This window comes from Haliaeetus albicilla, chromosome 12, assembly GCF_947461875.1.
Source record: "Haliaeetus albicilla chromosome 12, bHalAlb1.1, whole genome shotgun sequence".
In the NCBI taxonomy this organism is placed as follows: domain Eukaryota; kingdom Metazoa; phylum Chordata; class Aves; order Accipitriformes; family Accipitridae; genus Haliaeetus; species Haliaeetus albicilla.
The window spans coordinates 28202067-28221572 of NC_091494.1; the positions used below are offsets into that span (position 1 = coordinate 28202067).

A 19506-nucleotide genomic window follows, 5' to 3' on the forward strand; every position below is an offset into this window, starting at 1 on the left:
TACCTTAAAACATGTAATGTATTTTCACTTCAGAAATATTGAGGAAAGCATTATTTTTTATCAACATTGTGTGGATTAAATCATGTACTTTAAGTTAGTACAACTTACCAAAATCATATTATCCTAGGCGGCTGAAAAAAGAACAATTACATTTAAGGTTTCTCAGTGTTCTTGTATGTGGGAGATGAACTAATTCACAACCCTAGCAGGAAATAGCCTGAGACAGAAAATAGCCATTAAACTTTTAAACTGAATAGTTTAAATTTATCAATGTTTCAAGTTAAATAGTTAGCAATTTGTTGGAATGAAGTTAGAGAAAAACAACACTGTTTTGCCATGTTAAAAATATTCTTAAAACTCTCCAAGGAGCTCTAGTCCTTCCAGGCTTTGAAAAGGGAATTTTATTAAAGTATTATCAACCTGTTTAGGAATTAATTTGGTTGAATTATAACTCTGAAATTCTTCTATCTGTATAGTGCAAGGGGACACATATGAGATCACAGGCAGCAATCTCTAGGGCAGAGAAGTGAGCAGAGGAGTGTAGACAGCAGTCGTAAACACATCAACCATCCCAGCTTCAACTGGTTTCAAATGGGTATCAACAGCCCCAGCATGCTAAGCTCCTTCACATCTCTGACATGCCAGCCAGCCAGCCCTATGCCATCCAGAATGACTAACGAGTCTTTTTTTGCATTCCACAGGTTGAATGGATTTTTGTTTGCAAACCTTTCTGCCAGGGACAGGAACAGAGCAATGAGGCAGCCTATACCCATGATGGTCCCTTAGATACAGGAAACATGTTTATGCTGAGAAGTTGAGGAGTAGTGGTAAAAGGGGAATAAAATCAGAAAGACATAGGAAAAAAAGGTACAAGAATATGTAACCATCAGAGCAAACTTCTCAAAGGTACTTTAAGATATGGTAGGATGACATGAGGGAACCTAGTGGCTTGCTCCTGCTCCCTCCTCGTTTCCTTCCCACACTCATTTCTGAGTTCGTCTCCTCCTCAGAGACCAGGCTAGTCTGCTGAGCCAACAAGAGAAAAAAATTACTTCATTTTTATGCCAGTTAAATCCGTTTATAAAGGGAATCAATGGGCATCCAAGTAATGCAACAGAGCAGGTGGTGGAGAACACACAGCACACCTCACAAGCGACATAGCTAGACATCACACAGCCTACTGAGCTGGTGTGTTTTGGAGAGCTGAATAGGACAAAAGTCCAAAGATGGATGGAGGGCAGCTGGGAATCACTAGAGGCTCCATTCTCAGAGTACTCACTGTGATGAAGCACAGGGTTCAAAGTGGACCTGATGTCTTGGAGCAAACAGGTAGGCAGTGTGTGCCCGAAGCCAAGTCCCAAGCAAGCGGTATGGAGCGCAGTCAGTCCCACCAACTGCAGTCCAAGAACTCCCTGATCTCTGTGACATCTGCCAAGGCCATCACAGCATCATTTAAGATCATCAAGTCCAACCGTTAACCTAACACTGCCAAGTCCACCACTAAACCATGTCCCTAAGCACCACAGCTACATGTCTTTTAAAAACCTCCAGGGATGGTGACTCAACCCCTTCCCTGGGCAGCCTGTTCCAATGCTTGATAACCCTTTCAGTAAAGAAATTTTTTCCTAATATCCAATCTAAACATCCCCTGGAGCAACTTGAGACCATTTCCTCTTATCCTATCGCTTGTTACTAGGGAGAAGAGATCGATCACCACCTCACTACAACCTCCTTTCAGGTAGAGAGCAATAAGGTCTCCCCTCAGCCTCCTCTTCTCCAGGCTAAACAACCCCAGTTCCCTCAGCCGCTCCTCAGAAGACTTGTGCTCCAGACCCTTCACCAGTTTTGTTGCCCTTCTCTGGTCATGCTCCAGCACCTCAGTGTCTTTCCTGTAGTGAGAAGCCCAAAACTGAACACAGTACTTGAGGTGCGGCCTCACCAGTGCCAAATACAGGGGAACAATCACTTCCCTGCTCCTGCTGGCCACACTATTTCTGATACAGGCCAGGATGCTGTTGGCCGCCTTGGCCACCTGGGCACACGGCCAGCTCATCTTCAGCTGGCTGTCGACCAACAGGTCTTTTTCTGCCAGGCAGCTTTCCAGCCACTCTTCCCCAAGCCTGTAGTATTGCGTGGGGTTGTTGTGACTCATGTGCAGGACCCGGCACTGAGCCTTGTTGAACCTCATACAACTGGCCTTGGCCCATCGATCCAGCCTGTACAGATCCCTCTGTAGAGCACAAGGGGAGGATACCCTAACCTAAACACCCACCCTGGGGTCTGAGGATTGATATTCTTAAGCCTCTTCTATACAGTAATGCTTTTGTGCCACTCATAACTGTGGTCTCAAGTTAACCCAATTTTCAAATCGCCTGTGCTATGAACTCTCTGGAAAGGGTGTATTACACAGAACTGAAACAGTCAGGACTCCTTAAAATATACATGTTGAGTATATAAATATATACACAGGTGAGATTCTTAATTCTCATTTCCTAGTTCAAAAAACTCCAAAAGGTAAGAAGAGGGTTACACTGAACTAATTCAAGTTTTTGATTGACAATGGATAACCATTTACCATGAGGAATTAGGAATTAAGTAAATGAACACTAAAATATAATGGGATTTAGTATATTCAAAGATGTAAACCACATTCAATAAAATGTTACTTATAAATTTTGAAAAAAATGGAAAACATCCTGCAATGTGACTTTATAAAACAGCAGTCTTAAAATATTCCGGTGAGAAATCTAAGATGACTGCTATTTCCTGGGTAGGAATTAAACAAGACTATACTAAAAACAAATGTGTGTAAAAAGGAATTAGACAAAACTGTAAAACATTGAAAGAAGACTGACACTAGTGAAATTCCAATTTGAGGAGGAAAATACTAGTTAAAATTTGCTACACTACGAGTTGCCTGATTTTTCTAGAACTGAAACAAATATTAGGCGGACAAAAGATGAACCAATTTAATGTTTGTCAATGGTGAGTATGTATTTATCCAGCAAGGAACCATTCAACTCATCTGTACACTATTGCCAGAGAGTTCTTTGGCTCATTTCACATCCTGGGTATCAAGCCTGCAGTTATAAATATCTCTAATGGACTTAGCAACAGTTACCTACAATCCTCTCAATGACAGAAGTTTGCTTTCCTAATGCTTGATACATTTGGCAGTGGACAGTTTTTACTTGAATTATATTTGTGTTTCTTATCTGAAACAAGCGTAAAACAGGCTACAATACTTAACACACTCTCCCAGTCAAAATAATCAAGTCTAAACATGTACGTGAATTTCCTTCCTCAAACACGTACAATTCGGATTTCACCACAGCATGCCGTTCGGTGAAGAGCCTGAGTAAATGATTGTGTGACCAAGTATCTCACTTAGCCACATTCAGGCAAGACTGACTTACACTGCTGCCTCGGTTATGCCAGGGAGGTGTGCTAAGACCAAAGTCGAACAGTCATACAGTCGGTTGCACGTGGGATTACACTAAACGATCCTACGCAATTTCTGTACTTTAATTGTCTCTTCAGCAGATTCTCTTTCAGGAGCTTGCAGCTCAATCCTCTCTCTGTGCCATAGTGTAATTCCTGCTCATCATGAGAAGCTGATACTGAAATACTACCACAACATCATGAACCTGAAGTCAACTAAATACATTAACAGCAAATATACTGAACATTGAAAGTCTCAATCCACATTTCTGTACTATATACATGTCACATTTTAAACTCTCAAAAACCCCTCCTTTCTTGAATTCCTTCTACATTTATAACAAACCCAGAAAGTGGGGGGAGGGGGAAGAGAAAAAAAGGGGAAAACTTCATTCTTCAAAGGAGAAATACATGGCAAAGAAGGACTAAATGGAATTCTCATTAAACAATTTGTGAGACAGGAAAATAAGAAATGAAGGGGCTATTAAAAAGCAGCAGCTGAACGAGCTACAGCTGCAATAATTTCCCCATTTTCCTGAGTCCCCCCACACTAAGTTGTTAGGCTCGCTACCCTGTAAATACTGTTGTTATTCCATGGCACAGGTACAGTGTACCTACAGGAAAGAAATTCCTGTGAATGACTCATATTTCTAAATAAGAGCATACCTCCATGAAATTTTCAGTTAGGGATGATTTATTTTCCTACCACATATGGTACTACTGTTTTATCTATTTTTCCCAAAACTATTAAAAGAAAAATTAGGTGAGGCACATATAATTACAGGGTTTAAGGCTTTTTGATACAGGAAAAAGTTTAAGATGGTAAAAGAACAATAGCGATGAACAATAGGAAGAGATAACTGACAAGAAAATTTAAAATTATAGTGTTGAACAATTTCTACATTCAATTTGGCACTCAGTAATAACACTGAATTGCCACCACTGAAAACTATATATTTGAAGCCTGAACACCAGAAGAGCTCTAGAGGATTAAGACAACTAAACATACTTCAGGAGTGTAACTTGGAGAGTGACAGGAACACATCAGGTGAAAAATTCTTATTTATTTATTTTTTTTTCTATTACATCAGTTTCTCTAGCGTTCAAATGTAATGCCTAGGTTTTTTCCCAGGCAGATCAGACAGATGCTACAAATCCTCACTGGATCTCACAGAGTACCATGCGCTCCCCAACACCACATAAAGGGGATGTACAGAGAGAGAGAGTTTGTGAGCCTACTTGGCCACCCTCCATGGCATTGGGAGGGAGACTCTGAGCTTCTCCTAAGAAGTGAGATAGTAAGAGAAGAGGAAAGGATGAAACTTGTGTCAGCTATATTGGGATCCTCGACATTTTTTACACAACAGAGCTTCTGCTGCTAAAGATTATATTAACCTCCTATTGTGGATACAGCCTATGTTGACAGAATATTTTTTTTTTTCTGCTGCCACAGTACACCTCCCTTCCAAATGACAGAAGTAAGCCAAAAAACACTCCCTTCTCTCACAGCAACTGTGCCCATACATTAGTTTTTGCCATCACAGAGCTGATGAGTATGAAAAATTCACACTGTAGAACAAAGCACACTGAAAAACTTCATGGAATATATCCGATTTTAACCACCACAATATTCTTCCTGCATTACTTCCACAGCATTTCTTGAAACATTTTTTACACAAAGCCAAGAAGGCAGTAAATTTCTTTTTTACTTTTTTCAGATTTTGAGCAAGAGCGTCAATGCATGCTGTTTATGTTGTAGATACAGATGGATATGTGACCAACACACACAAAGCTGTGAACAGTCACCAAATTTAACAGCTGTGACAACTGATGCCTGGGTTTGAATCTGTGAGCTACCAGTGGCAAGGTCAGTGTCCCACTATCAACCAGCTCAGATAATGCACACCTCACTGCTGAGAAAATGTATTCGTTTCTTTCAAGTATTTCTGGACATACAAGCTGGATCGCAGTGGGCAGATCCACAGAAAGAGGAACCAAGAACAACTATTTTCTTCAATTTCCTTTTAAACAAATAATGCCAGTCATATTTCCTCAGCACATTTCATGACTGTGATGTGACCCAGATTTCAAGTATGAAGAAACATCCCAACAAGAAGATGTGTTCATTGAGCTGGCTGAAGTCCATTCACATGGTACTAGTGATGCTTTCAAGAAACGTAAGATCTTATGGTAGCGTACGGAGAAGCCTGAGTCACTACAGGAAACGGACAAAAAGTTGGTAAGCCTATGCCTGGTGGGGAGAGAGAAATATGGGACAAATGATAACCCTAGTGTAATGATATAACTGTCTGGACTCACAACAAAGCCAAGGAAAATAACTTATAAAGTCTTTCATCCAGACAGGCCCCAAATCACCTTACAAACTTCAGGGAAATGCTTTTTGTTAGTTCAAAGATGTTAAGACTTTTCCTCCTCAAAGACTCTTGGCCTTTCTTTAACCAACTTATTTTCCTTCCCTAGAAAATTACAGCAATTTCATGTTATTCCAGCTCATGTATTTCATATTTTGCAACATACTGTATTACTTGTCACTCTTCTCAAATCTCCAAGTGTGTTTTTCTCCAACTGCCTCCTAGAGACGCAACTACTAACTAGGAAACCATGATTCAAAGAAGTCTGGAAGTAGTGCTAGTACAGTGTAGGTAAAAGCAAAATAAAAAGACAATGATTTATAAAACCAACAAAACACACAATAGGTACTATTCAAATGTTGGTGCTTGGTTATGAAATCTGGATAAATGTATAAAGAAACAACAAGTTCCATCAAAACAATAGCTAGCAATTGCAACTATCAAAGACACAATGCAAATGGCACCTCTAAATTTTCCTTGTTTCATTGAAAGCACCTTTTCTTCTCCTCCGTATCTTTCAGGTTACTAAGTCATTTCAATCTGAAACAAAATCACACTTGAAACCCCTGGGCTTCAGTCCCGTCGTTTTAACCATGATTCCTCAGTATCTCTGCTGTAGGCTCACACACATAGTTTTATGCTACCAAAGCTTAAGCATCTCCCTGAAAAGAAACATTTTCTTCAAAAGATTTTGCCAAAGACTGAAGGTGGCTTTTTATAATTGGCCTTAACAGAAAATAGATTTTCTGCTCTAGCAATCATATTTCTAGGCACCATTGTTTTGCCACTGCTTTGCTAGTGAGGCTTTGTTTTGATTATACTATACGCATTTGGAACTGAAAGTTTATTCCCTCCTGGCCAAGATATTTTCCTCTTTGCGACTGAGGGTACTCGCTTGTAATTAATTCAGTCTTTTCAGTTTGGGTCAGACTACTAACCAACAAAAAAAAATGGAGAGCTGGGTTAATTGTAGAAGAGTTAGAACAGAACCCCAAAATCTGCTGCTGAAGAAAGATGCTATTTACAATCTCTGATGTTGCCAAGAATTTTACATTAGTCATCTTCAGATATTGCAAAGCTCACCAATTGCTGAGATGTTTTGAAATAAAAGTGTACAGTGCTTGAGTTTTAGACGAGCAGATAACAAATTCCACTAGAACCAGCACTGTTCCTGTTGAGATTCTGGAAGAGACCAGCTGTCTTTAGACATATTAGGCTCTCTGGACATTTAATCCATGCTGCTAGGCACACAGGGAGCCTATTTTTGGAAGTCATCTCCCTCTTGTTACAACCCATGGTATAAACAGGTTGCTAAACACTTCCTGAACAGACCTTCCAGGATGTTGTCTGACCACAAAAAAATCCTAATGAATAACTTTTAAAATTGTTCATCTCATCCGTATCAGTTCTCTTTTTAATCAAAAAAAAAACGACCAAAAAATCAAGAAGATTAGTAAACCCAAGTAAGTCTGTGTTGGACTATGGAAGCCATGGAGTAACTCCTGTGTTTGTTATGAGAAGCTAATAATTTTTGCAAGGTCTACACAGACAAGAGAGCTGCATTTTGCCTAACTTCACCAGAACACCTAATCTTGCTCTACTTCTCCTTAATCTTCCTGTGGGATCAGAATCACAATCACATATTCCACAGGACTTTGTCAGGTTGCTATCTTTTAAAAGGCTAGATAAGGTTTTTGGCTGCTCCTTTGGCCTTAAAAACAGCAGACGATTTTTATTGTAGGATAAAACCTGTTTAAATGATAATATGATTCTTATTGCCCTGGAAAACATTTTTCCTTAGTGCACTACATAGCTTTAAAACCTTTTAAAATAGTTTAAACTGTGCTCTTTACCTTATAAGGGGCTGCCATTATGTTATTCTCACACCTGGCTTTCCTGATTTAAAATAAAAAAATCAACCAACTGTGTTGTTAAAAACAGGGAAAATGCCATCAGTCAAGATTTTTATCAGTCACTGTCCATACAAATTTTAAACTAAACTTTTTCCATTACATATACATGCTTATTTAAACCTGACTTTTTCATAGCCCATTCTGGCCTATTTCTTGCATGGAAAACTTAAATCTTATAAATTGCAGTCTCTTGAGATTCATCTGCTAATTTGTGCACATACCTAAGTTGAAACTGATAAGAAAATAAGTGCTAAAGTTTCAACAGCTTTACTAATTTGTGAGTGATATTATGTTTTTACATACAACCTTAAAAACATAATATTGAGACATTATGAACTTGAACCTCACTCCGTTTCAAAAACTTAACTGAAATTAGTTTCAGGGACCTGTCTGATCCCATCACAACAAGGCTATTTTGCATGTTATTTTATTTCACTAATTCCCCCCCCCCCCCCATTTTATTTTGGGTGAAAAATCCACAAGGAAAAACAAACCTCACTGGCTACTCAGTGGAAAGTTATAGGAAGTTTCTGGTCAATATTCCAATAATACAAAGTATAATAAGCACGAGTTACCAACAGCAACAAAGTTTTATAAGCCAAAACCAATCTGCATATACACTATAATGTTTCCATTCTTCTTTGATTCTATGCTGAATTTAACTTATTTATTTCACAAGCTAATTGCCTCCAGTTTGGTCTAACATATCTCTGCCACTTTACAATGCGTGAGATGTCACAAAATAGTAACTTAATGGCTGTAAAGTAGCAGATACAGCTCTGTAAACAAACAGGGAATTGCTCTGTTAAGTGAAAAGATAGTGTTTGTCCAGTGCCTTACAAAGTTTATGTTTGAGAAGAAAAGTAGGAACTATAGAACTATTAATACTACCATTACTGATGCTGTATGGTACAGGTTTACATTCTTAAGAAAAAACATGCAAAACCAACTAGCATTTTAGTATGCCCGGCAACCTGAGAGACTTTTTCAGAGAAAAGGGAGGTAGCGCATCTCTATCACAGGGCATGGATTCATACCCTACACTAGCAAATGTGAATGGCACAGAGGCGGCTAAAGTCCACTAATCTCCACACTTGACCCATGTATCTGTAGCTATATAATTTAAAACAGAGAAATCTGCAAGAACAAAAAGTGCTGATATCAGCTGTGAGCTTACACGGTTGTTGGATTTTTTCCAATCATTCCCCAGTATTAGGAGTAAACCTAGCCTCTCCATCAGGAATCCCACAGAGTAAGAAAGGGCCACGCCACATTCCAAAGCAATGCAAGCCTTCTTGACAGCGGTTATTTTATTACGTTACAAAGCAGCTACACTATAATTTGGGAGGATTTTCCAGATACTGAGGAGACCTAATTTACCTTAAATACCAAACTTAATGCAAGTTAACTTAAATACCAAACACATACTCGGAAGAAAGTTAGTTGTCACCTTTGTGCTATATAGTATATCTGACAGAGCACGTAACAGTTTTCACCAGAAGCACTGAAGAAACAATTTAGCAAAATCATGGAAGAGTATTCTCAATATTTATAAATGTTTTAATGAAAATAGAAGGAATGCTTTCTAATTTCCTTACCTCCCTCCTCTGCGACCCTTCCAGCTCAGTAGATACTTTTCCATTGTGCATTATGACAAAGGGGGGATGAGAAGAGGGAGGGGGAAAGAAAAGGCAGTCTATAGTTCAGTGATGTTTTCACCGACAGTAAAGTCAATTTAAGGAGCTATTCATTCCTCCACTGACTATGCCATTTGCTGCCTTTCAGCATGTAGTTGCAAGACATTAGTTTTTGCAGAGCAGCTGGCACAGGGAGTTCCAGCCTCCCCTTCTCCGGCACAGCTCACTCTCACCCGCATGATAGAGTTTGTTGCTCTGACAGGCTGTGGCTCCATGACAGCCTAAGCCAATCTAATTGCCGTCGTACTCCTGCACCCTCCCTGAGGCAGCTTTGGCACTCAGCTAACCCTCCATTTAGCCATATTTTTAGGCCAGCTTAGTAAATTGAAATGCTTCAACACAGAATCACAGGAACACAGGTGGAATAAAAACATACGTACAACTCCTGGCAGGGGAAAGGACAGCTATAGTAGTAAACCAGCAAGCCCAGGGCATGGGGTTAAAGCACTGTACCACGATCATCCACGTATAACTACATAACTTAACACAACTGTTTGGCTGCCAGCATGCTCTCTGGCACAGTCACGGATGGTATCAATGGCACAGCGTTCTCCTGGATGGTGCTCAGAACAGGTCAAAGCAGTACATGGGAGAGGGCTGTTCCCTACAGGCAGGGCAGAGGTGGTCACCATTTTGGAGGAAGAGAGCTTAGCTGGGAGGATGCAACCTGTGTCACACTGCTTGCTCTCAAGGCCAAGGAACATATCCTGGCCCATTTCACTGGCTGGTCAGTGGGACTGTAGCAGCCAAGAGACTGTTCTAAGCTACTGTGGAACCACAGCCTCAGCTGCTCCAGTATCAACTGTGAGGCTGGTTTTTTTTTGTGTTGATGTGGTCACTGAAACTATTCAGGTTTAAAATTTTCCTTTTAATTTCTGGCATGTTATTTTAACAAAGACCATCCGGTCACAAATTTTTAAAGCAACAGTATTTTATGTCATGGGTTTCATTTGCTTATTGCACTCTTTGACAGGCTGTAATCTTTAGCATAAACATTGATAAGCTTTTTCTATTACAGTTGATTTTTTTCTACAGCCTTAATTCTAGAGAAAATAAGGCTTATACAATTGCACTGTCCACAACTGTCTGTGTGTCTGTCAGTCCTTCCCTGGTAAATGCAGAACCCACTGACCAACATCAACCCAATTTCACAGAGGGAGAGAAATTTCAAACATGCTAAGTTCCTACGAGTTTTCTGAATATCAAAAGCCATGTAGGCAAGACAGACCCTTTTAGCATCCCCCAATAAGTGATAAACAGTCATAGCCCAGTCCTTACCCCACATCCACTCTGGCTACACATAGACACTCTCCACCTTGTCTCCTTTCCTAGCCTACCTCTGAAAAAAAGGTCAGCTCCTCAGCAGAGACAGGGCAGTGAATGAACAACCATGTGTTCTGCTTCCAGCTCAGCCAGCAAGCAAGCCCAGTGTAGGCATTTCAAGCACCAGGAGGGACAGCAAATAGGAGGTACTCTGACTGGAGGTGGGGATACTTGAAATGCTGTGGATAGAGTGTCTGGAGGTATTACAGAAGACGAGAGGGCTGGAAAGCACAAAAGAATACAAGTCTGTGGGAAAACAGAGCTTACCAATTTTGCTGTTCAAGAAACAGCATGTAACTATATTATTTTAGCTTGCACTTGTGATTATCTCATTAAGAAGAATCCTCATTTATGACACTTACAACATGACAATAAAATAACTCAGAAATAGAGTTTGAAGAAAATGCTAAGCACACCATTCATGTAAATGGTTAACAACTTTTTTCCCTGAACACTACAGCGGATAAAAACTCCGAGAGAGTAATATTTAAAACCCTGCACATTAAATTGGGGGGTGGGGGGGGGGGGGGTCGGGGTCATTCTCTCGTCATCCTTTCAGTATCATACATGTTACAAAACAGAACTTATTTTTTTAAACTCTGTTTATCCTCTGCATTCAAAGAGAGTCCACCCAGATTAGTTTAAACAACCATCTCTTGCAAACTAAGTTAATTCAGCTGACTTTGTACAGAAGCAGATGAGGAGTGTCCATCTAGCCACAGGAAAAAGAGTAGAGGTAAGCTAGGGAACTCAAGGTGAAAAAGCATCCGTTCAGACATTCAGAAAACTCTGATTATACGTGATTTGCTTCTATCCTGTGATGGTTGACTGAAGGCTTTTAACCCTCTTTTACAGCCTTTTCACATCAGATTTGTCCCTCCTTCTATCAACTGCTGCGTGCTTCTCACTCCTTTCACAAGGAGCTTAAGACAAACAAAAGCTTTAAAAGTGGCATGGCATCTTCTGCCCTCTCATATGGCAAGATATTGCTTAACATAAAACTGCACCAGTTTTTTAGTTTGGATCTAGTGTGAGCTTTTGAAACAAATCTTCTCATTGTCCCATTTATAATGCTTCAGTTCACATAACAAAACAGTCTCAGAGCATACCAACTGGAGTCCTCTAACCGAAACTAAACTGGAAGATACGGTAAAGGACATGGGACCAGACCAAAGTTAAAACCTCCAGAAATGCAAACGACATGGACATCAAGTCCTCAACACCAACAGACTCATTCTACAGGTCTGCTCCTATTGCACCACGCTATTTGACAGTACAGATGAAGACTGACAACACTCTGGGTAAGCTGATATAACAGTAGTGGGTTTATCAGCATAGTTACTTTAGTTTAAAAATAAAACTAAACCATCAAACAAAAACAAACAAACAAAAACCCCCAAACCCTTTACCTTAGTAATTCTGACAAAATATCAGCTCTCTGCAAATGCAGGCACAGAGCCTTTCAAATTCCCAGCAGCAAAGTAAATGGCACATTAACAGCTACACATACTCCTCTAACCTTACAGCACCTAAACCAAAAGGGAGCAGAAAATACATAAAGAGGAGAAAGAACAAAGAGCAAACTTCTTGAAATAACTTTTTAATATTGAAAGCATAGACCTCTGATGACAAATATTTATCTTCTAAACTATTTTATGGTGTGGAACCCTATTATGTTAATTGACTCAGGACATTTCTATATTAACTATTAATCTCTGAGATTGAACATTATCAAATATGTTCCAGGTATATAATATACCAATCTCCTATCAAAACAGAATTATCTTCAAATAAGTCCAACAGGATAATCAGGCATAACAATTAAGTATGATACCTCTTCACCTGAAACTGTATCTATACAGCCCATTTTTCCAACTGAGCTCTCAAAGACTTTCTCTTAAGAGTGCTAGTAAGCTTTCCAGTCCCTAAGCAACACAAAATTAAGGAATTCTAAATCCAGTAGTTACAGTTGTTTAAGAATATCACTTAGCTACATTCAAGTCTTCAAAAGTTTCTTCCAAATCTGTATTTTTAAGAACGTAAATTAAAAGTATCAAGATTACACTAACTTCCTTGTTTTCTTCTTTAATATTCATTGGTTCTGTCTCAATAAGCAAAATAAATAAGCTTTTCCAAGTGCATTTAAATTGATTTAATTACAACTGCTTGGTCTTGACAAGAATTTAAGGTGTCAAATATATTGAGCTAGGTAATTCAATCAAATACACTATATATAAATCTAGTGTACACAAAGCCTACAAGTACCTTTAATGTTCTTCTAGATATTTCTGCTGTCTATAAATTACCTCCTTTATTTCTCATATACTTCCCCCCCGAAACAATCCTTAAAACTTCAGTTCATACTGTGCTTTTCTTTAGCAAACACAGAAACAACATAACTGTTGCCCGTATAACTACTAATAACTAGCTTTCTCTTATCCTCTTTATTTTTTAACTTTTGACAGATGATGTTCTTCACTATTTCTCAGACATGCACACAGATACACACCACAGACACAAGACTGCAGTACAAACAGTGTGTCACAGTTAGCCATGTTTTCAAAAGAAAATGAGCTCAGCCCTCACCTATAGGATTTATCTCCCTCCCAGGTGATGGATTTGAATCAGGTGACCAGGCATCACACAACAGCCCAAAGGCATTATTTCATATAAAAGGAAGCCTGCTGCACCTAAATGAGCTCCCCTAGGATAGTAAAATGAGAGAAGTTCCTGGGAAAGGAAGAAAAGAGAAGCAACTCGGGTCACGTTATCTCATATGAAAAGGGTATTGGAAAATGAACTGAGGACAAAGGAGACTATAGAACCTAGCTGTTACCTCAAGTCAGCCCACTCCTTCCTGAAATAGTGAATACTTCAGAAACACCAGCTACAAGATGTAAACTATAGAAGAGAAAACCTAGAGGAAACTACAATGGATGAAGCAAAATCCCACCACAGGGGGTAAGAAATAAATATACCTGTATTAGACTCTTTGCTCCAGCACTTTCGGCCCACGTATCCTCAGCAGAAGATACTGAGTACCCTTGAAGCTTTATCTAGACTAAGGAAATCTACGTTAGGCTGTGTCTAAACCAGAAGCTTTACCAGTACAATACTATCTGTTAGAAATTTGAAAGGAAGGGGAAATACTATTTTTCCCTAGTCAAATACAGCTAGGGTAACAAGCCTCCTAGTAAGTGCAAATGCAACTCGTGCTGGCAAAAGGAACCCCTTTGTGTAGGGGTTTTACCACTAACTAGGCTGGTATTGCTGTGCCAGTAAAGTCCTTGTGGTATAGTCTAATCCTTAGATTGAATTACCTACCTTCCTCTAATTAGCACCTCCTAAAATATAGGGTGAATCAAAGCAATCATGTTTTAGAATGGCCTAAAGTAAACTGAATTATGATTTAGACTGAATCAGTGCAGCTAAACCTAAATTGCTTAGAACAACTGCTTTGACTTGATCTGAGTTCCTGTTAATTTATTAGCTTAAATTAGCTATTCCTAACATAGCCTAAATAAGGACAGGTTCCTTTTCTTTCATATGAGGCTTCAAGGATGCTAACATGCCCTACAGTATCACCTTCCTAGCCCTACTCTGCTGATAATGATAGTCCTGCTGTGCTGCCACCGCATGTGTTTTTATATATAAAGTAATTTATTTATAGGTAAATTCTAATCCAAATGTTTTAAAGTCTTAGATTTTTTTTTTCCTCCTACTTATATTTTGTATATTGGCCATGAATAGTAGGACATTTTTTTAGTATTGTGCTACTTTAAGTAAGTACACATAGCTTATTTTCCAGATGCTGTGGAGTTAACAGCTCCTTTTAGCTAAACTTATTTTCATGGTGATGTTATACTTAAAGTTACACTGCTAGAATAAATATTATTAATTCAAAACCAGAAGTGTTTTATGCCTTCTAACTAGATTCCTCACCCAACAAAAAGAAATTCTGAAGTCAGACAGGCGTTGGGACTGTTAGGGATAACTTCAATTTCCATCATCTCTTTTACATGCAACTCTGGCATCCATGTCACTTAATGGACAGAGGATCCTCATTAGATCTAATGCAACAGATAGGCGGCTTCCTAAATGTTGGCTTTAGGGTTATTTTTAGCTAGATGCATAGAAATGTGATTGATGGGGCTGGACTCTAATAAAACTTTCCCCACAGGGAGCTGTATTTTTTATGTCACAATACAGCAGAGATCAATGCGGCTGCTGAGTTAATCCTGTCCACCAGCGGCTGCACATTTCCTTCCCCTTGGCTTGTCCACAGATTTCAGTATTACCGTAAATACTAACCCATCAGATAGGGAAACTGAGGCAACAAAGGACGTATGCCAGATCACACACCTGACAGTGTTGGCTAAGGTGAAAATACACTTCAGGCTGATACTCAACTCATTTTTTTCTTATACCAGACTGTCCTGACAAGTGTTTTCCTTGGATCATGAGGTATGATGAAATACCTTCTTATTTTCTGTAGTTAAGAGGACCTTAATCAAAGTAATTACTGAAACTGATCTGATTGGGAAGTAATCTATTTAGAAAAAGTTAAGACTGCCAACTGGGAAGCTACTATCCAACCTCTGAAACTGATTGCTTTAGATGTGGATGATTTCACACTTAATTTTTCAAGTGCTATTGAAAATGTCTTCACCTGTGAATGTAAAATATTTATTTTTCTAAAATACTAAATAATGGCCATCTAGGCAACTCAACATGTAAACAACATGTTATACTGGCTTTCAAGTATCTTGGTGTATGTGAGCTTCTCCTCCAAGCAATCAGAAGAGAGACACCGCACTGCAACTAACACTGCACTTCAGCAAATTAATCTATGTTTAAAGTACTCTATAGGGCCTGACACTGTCAAAATCCCTGCCTGAGATAGCTACTCTTTTTAAACAAGCTTGTAAAGAGCTTACTGTTCCCTTACAGGATCAGAGCAGCATGATTCAATTTAAAGAGTCTGCCCCCTAAAAATTGTAATCCATTATGAATTTGATTAATCAGCTATGCACTTCTGGTGCATATTTGTATTTTTTGAAGGCATAACTGGGATGTATAAACATCAAATGAATTTTTCATATACAATAGATGAAAAAACAATCTTCCACTTAAAATTTACAGGAGATTGGTGCCACTAGTTTAGTGGTAATGTAAGCTGCCAGCAAATGAAAGAATTTCATTCAGACTTAGTCCTTTACTTTCTGGGCTAATAAAAGTAAGAACCATCATATCTGATCTACTCACAGTAATGAATCAGAAAGGCACTCGTCTAAGAGGAATGCTCCTGAGAAAGTATGGAATAAGGATGCAGTCACAGCGGGAGTGGAGGGACACACACACACACCAGCCTTTAAATCTGGGATAATCCTAATAGTCCTATGCTGACATTATCAAAGTCCAAAAACTATCATACATAGGAACTGGCTCCCCTAGGGAGACCAGGCTGAAAACACATGGATAGGGAAGAACTTGTATAGGGTTCGAACAGGGAAAAGCTGCAAACCCATAAACTGGAAAAGGCAATTTTAGAGTTATACAATTACACTGGCTTCAGCTGTGATCTTGAAATTATCACGATGATGTTCTAGAACTTCCAGTTATTCCTTCAAATGGACAAGAAGTATCAAACTTCTGTCAGAGTACAAGTATGTCTAGAAATGCACATTAATTTTAACTTTCTGCCAAATTCCAGTCCTACTTGATACATCCTGCTCTTACAAACTCACAGAATGGTTGAGGTTGGAAGGGAACTCTGGAGGTCATCTTGTCTAACCCCCTGCTCAAGCTTTTCTTGCAAGCTCTTGCCAAAATAGTTCAGTTTGACTTTCAGTATTGGTTCTTACAAAAATGTGCAAGTACTCCAAGTTACTACTCCACTTACACCTATGAAAAAGTTTCTTCCATGGAAATGAAATATCTGCATAGAAAACTGTCAGAAGAGAAAATGGGATTCTTAAAGTCTTCTGCAAACACTATTTTTGTTGGTGTCAACCTCAGCAGCATTACAAGTGATCAAAGAAAATAAAAGCCAATACAGTATGGAAAAACTTTGTAAGATGAAGACTAAGTTTCCTTTTGAATTCAGTAGCTTTTTTTTTTTAACAGCTTAATGCTATTCAGCCTGCTATAATGTCACATCAGTGTGCTGGGGAATCAACACAGTGGAAGGAAGTTATCAACACTTGCGGTGGAAGTCTGAAGATGGAAAATTACCTTTAAATTATGAAAATGCATGTACAGCTCCAGCATATGTGGAATGTTTACATCCTTAGAAAAATGATCTAACTGTGCTATTAAATCTCTGGGACAGACTGACAAGAGAATTTTTTCTTTAATGAAAGAACTTTCTCAGATGAAACAGGAATGTCAGCTTTAGTGTATACTCCACTGACTGGAACAGGATCAAGTCTTAACTAAGTTCTACGCAATGTTTTCAGAGGAAAAGTGGAGAATGTTTTATGGAATTTAAGTCTGGATTTGGCTTGCATCCTAGAACATACATCTTGTTATGAAAACTGCTGAAACACTTTTAAGTGGGCAAATCACAAGTGTCCTTGGAGCTATCCAGTCAACTGGAAGTCACACAGGCAAAACCTCCTAAAGTAGAAAAGCTTGAAATTGGAAGGGGAGGGGGTGAGGGAGGGGCAAATAATCTTGGAATCATATCTGTTACATAGAACTGTTCGCTTGTGCCTACAGCATGAAGTAGTTACAACTTGTTTTCTGCTATTGTCACAGATCCAATATGTTACTCTAGCTAAATCATAATCTCTTCCTGCCTCAGTTCATCCATGTGTAAACCTGGTTCACTAACTCGTACCTTAATGTGTCATGGGGCTTAATTAATAACACTTAGGTCTTTTAAGCCCTCTACAAACATTAACTACTTCTTGTAACAACTCTCTGAGGTATTATTATCCCCATTTTACTGATGGAGAAATGGCAAAAGAGGTTGTGACTTGCCCAAGGCAACAAATTAATAGTTATACTTACAGATCCTCTTCATGGACTACTGTATTGTAACAGTGGAAACTTATCAAGAAAGGCAAAGTCAATAACTACAGTCTCAAAATTACTTTTAAAAAAAGTGCACCATAAGCAACTGGAAGACTATGAAAAACCCCTACTAGAAACAATAGACTTGGGATCAGAACAAGTGCTACAGTCGTCATCGCAGAGAAAGAAATATCCCAGGCAGATCTAGGCTAGAGCTCACCAAAACAGTCACAAAGAAACAGTAAGACTTGCCCTCTCATGTGCTCCTAAGTACCATAAAATTGAGCAACAGGCTTGTACAGTACTCCTCAGTAACACAGAAGTGAGCAGATAATCAATGTGGCATGCAGCATGCTAATATCTCATGCTGCGTTCCCAGTATTGACGGGGAATGCCAATAATGGGTTTAGATGACGGTGGTCCTGCGCGCTACCGGCCGGTACATCGCGGCCGCCTTCCCCCCCCCAGCTCCCCCGCCCTCACAAGTGACAGCAGACAAAGTTGGTGTTATTCCCCTCTACCCAGCCGCGCTGACATCCTTCGCAGCAGCCTTTCGCCGCCCGGGATCCCTGCCCGGGCAGCCTGCGGCGTCGCGCCGGTGCCCGGCATCCGCCGGGGAGGCAGCGGGGCGGCAGACCCCCGCCGTTTCGACACACCCCCCCTCACCCCCCCGAAGCCGGTGACAGGCACGTCCAGCGCTGCCGCCCCGGCGCGGCGAAAACAACAGCCAGCAACAGGCGCGTCCTGCGCTCTCGCCCCGCGGGAACCAGCGCCGGGCATGGCCCGCCCGTGTGTAACAGGGGCCGGGATGCAGCCCGCAGAGCTACGCCCCCTGAGCCAGCCCGGCCCGGGACGCGCCCCCGCTGCCCGCCGCCGCCGCACCAACCCCCCCCCCCCCCCCCCGGCGCACGCAGCGCAGCCCCCGCGGCGCCCATCGCCGCGCGGGACGGGACGGGACGGGGCGGGCGGGACGGGGGGCGCCCGGGCGGAGGAGACTCACCACAGGCCTCGGCCTAGAGGGGGAGGCGGAGGACGGGGGGGGGGTGTCAGTGCGGGGGTGACAGCCCCGCCGCCCGCTCCTCCGGGGGCAGGGGGCTGGCCCGGGAGGGCTGCGCCCCCGCTCCGGCGCGGCCGGGGCTGGCTGGCCTCCGCGGCCGGCGAGGGGAGGTGAGCGGGGAGGGACGGGGTGTCTCCGCACGCAGCGGGGCGCGCAGCCCGGCGGGCGGGGACGCGGGGCGCAGGGGCCCGCCGCGGGGCAGGCCCTGAGGGGAGGCTCCCGCCGGTCACTCCGAAGCGGCCACCCCCTGCCTTCCCACCTGATCCCGGGCTGGGACCCCGCGCTGGCTGAGCCGCCGCGTCAGTTACCTGCGGGTACGGGGTGCCGGGGAGGCGGGCCCCCGGTGTCCGGGTCCCCCGGCGGCCGGCCGGGCCGGGCCGGGCCGGGCCGGGCGGGCGCCGCTGTGTTTACACCGCCGCCGGGGCTCCGCGCTCCGCAGCCGCTCAGCAGCCAGTCGCCATTTCCCGCCTACCGACCTGCTACACCGCACGGAGGGACCCGGATGGGGAGAGGGGCCGCCGCGCAGGCGCAGCCCGGCCGGGGGAGGGGGGCCTGGGGACGGCGGCGCCGGGGCAGGCCGGGAAGGAGGGAAGCCGCGGCCTGGCGCGGGGAGCGGCGCCCCGAGGCGGCGGGCCCGGCGGGCGAGCGGAGATCGAAGGGCCGCCGCGCAGCGGGGGTGCAGGGAG

The 19506-nt window shown here is 41.8% G+C and overlaps 1 protein-coding gene across 3 annotated transcripts in view; it reads right to left on the reverse strand.

The window, feature by feature from the left end:
- The window catches only part of CTDSPL2 (CTD small phosphatase like 2), a 45868-nt gene that overhangs the window by 25478 nt on the left and 884 nt on the right, over positions 1-19506 (reverse strand). The window contains exons 1-2 of one of the 3 annotated variants that reach the window (XM_069798723.1): positions 19129-19387; positions 109-131 (exon numbers count right to left, since the gene is read on the reverse strand). The exons of 1 other annotated variant lie outside the window; for it this stretch is intronic. The gene's annotated coding sequence lies outside the window, so the exon portion shown is untranslated. Of the gene's footprint in view, positions 1-108; positions 132-19128; positions 19388-19506 lie in introns of those variants that run through there. One more of the 3 variants, XM_069798722.1, reaches the window with a different exon arrangement.